General features: G+C 44.9%; 1 protein-coding gene across 1 annotated transcript in view; it reads right to left on the minus strand.

Moving 5' to 3' along the window:
- The window catches only part of l3mbtl4 (L3MBTL histone methyl-lysine binding protein 4), an 88,153-nt gene extending 86,523 nt beyond the window's left edge, over positions 1-1,630 (minus strand). Inside the window, exon 1 of the mRNA XM_079806420.1 lies at positions 1,571-1,630. The gene's annotated coding sequence lies outside the window, so the exon portion shown is untranslated. The remainder of the gene's footprint in view (positions 1-1,570) is intronic.
- Positions 1,631-1,870: the final 240 nt, after the last annotated feature.

The raw sequence follows: 1,870 nt of genomic DNA on the forward strand, positions 1-1,870 counted from the left end.
GTGTGTGTGTGTGTGTGTGTGTGTGTGTGTATGGTTAGTGTGTGTGTGTGTGTGTGTGTGTGTGTGTGTTGGGCAGGTTTATGGTGTGTGTGTGTGTGTGTGTGTGTGTGTGTTGGGCAGGTGTATGGTTAGTGTGTGTGTGTGTGTGTGTGTTGGGCAGGTGTATGGTTAGTGTGTGTGTGTGTGTGTGTGTTGGGCAGGTGTATGGTTAGTGTGTGTGTGTGTGTGTGTGTGTGTGTGTGTGTGTGTGTGTGTGTGTGTGTGTGTGTGTGTGTTGGGCAGGTTTATGGTGTGTGTGTGTTGGGCAGGTGTATGGTTAGTGTGTGTGTGTGTGTGTGTGTGTGTGTGTGTGTGTGTGTGTGTGTGTTGGGCAGGTGTATGGTTAGTGTGTGTGTGTGTGTGTGTGTGTTGGGCAGGTGTATGGTTAGTGTGTGTGTGTGTGTGTGTGTGTGTGTGTGTGATGGGCAGGTTTATGGTTAGTGTGTGTGTGATGGGTAGGTTTACAGACACACACACACACACAACATGCAAACCACACACATCTCTAGCGCTTCATTCAAAACTATCCTAAAAATGTACTGTTTTGTGCAGTAATTCTACAAATATACACACACACACACACACACACACACACACACACACACACACACACAGATGTAAACGCTCTCATGTCTGTTGCTCGTTCAGTGTGCAGTGGAGGGGACACACACACACGCGTTGTGTCAATCTGTAAATCGTGTACATATTAAGTGTATAATTTACAAACATAAATGCCAAGGATGAAAATGTATTTCTTTCTGAAAACATTGAGTTTTGATTTCTGGTGATGGTTTATGAATAAGTGTTTGACACAGAATCAAGACCTGAGTGTTTAATCCAGCAGGAAAACAACAAACTCTTCATACTGTATAGAAAATAACAGAAAATCAGAAGTAAAGTGAAATTCAACAGGTGCAGAAGATCTGAGTGATTCAAACTAACAGCGATTCCTTCTGAATCTATGACACACACACACACACACACACACACACACACACACACACACACACACACACACACACACACACACACACACAGAACATCCATGATGAGAGCAGGAAAATGGCGACTTCACCACACAAACAAGTAAATACATGTGATGACACACACACACACACACACACACACACACACACACACACACACACACACACACACACACACACACACACACACACACACACACACTGAGAGGAGAGAATCAGAAGAGTTACAATGTAACACTGGCGCGCGCGCGTCATCAGCTGACGGGAAACACTGTAACACACATCAAACACACACACACATGCGCGAGAGAGAGATACGTGTTCATCTGGACTGCCTTTAAACAGCACAAACACACCGATTAGCCGAACAGCTTTAACACAAACACACACACACACGACTGCCTCTGCGCCACACACACACACACACACACACACACACACACACACACACACACACCCCAGTCCCGAGCGACACACTCTCACTCCGCGAGGCCGATCGAACACACACGAGCTAAACTCTGCTCTTATTAATGAATATTTCTTACCCGCACGAGCCCGAGATCCGACAGTCGCGCTGACAGCACTGGCGAGTGCGCATGCGCAGCGGAGCCCTCTGGAGGCGGAGACAGGTGGCGCACACATGACCGACATTTCTATTATTGATGCTTTCAACATTAATAAAGAAGCATATTCTGAACTGGAACCGATAGATGATGAAGTCATCAACACAATACATTATTCCCTCTTTCTTAATAATAACAATAATATAGCCTAACAATGTATTATAATACTGCTTATTGTTCTGAATTATCATGTTAGCAAGAAGAAGAAAATGTTAAAGCGAT

Source organism: Gobio gobio (assembly GCF_949357685.1).
Source record: "Gobio gobio genome assembly, chromosome: 23".
In the NCBI taxonomy this organism is placed as follows: Eukaryota; Metazoa; Chordata; class Actinopteri; order Cypriniformes; family Gobionidae; genus Gobio; species Gobio gobio.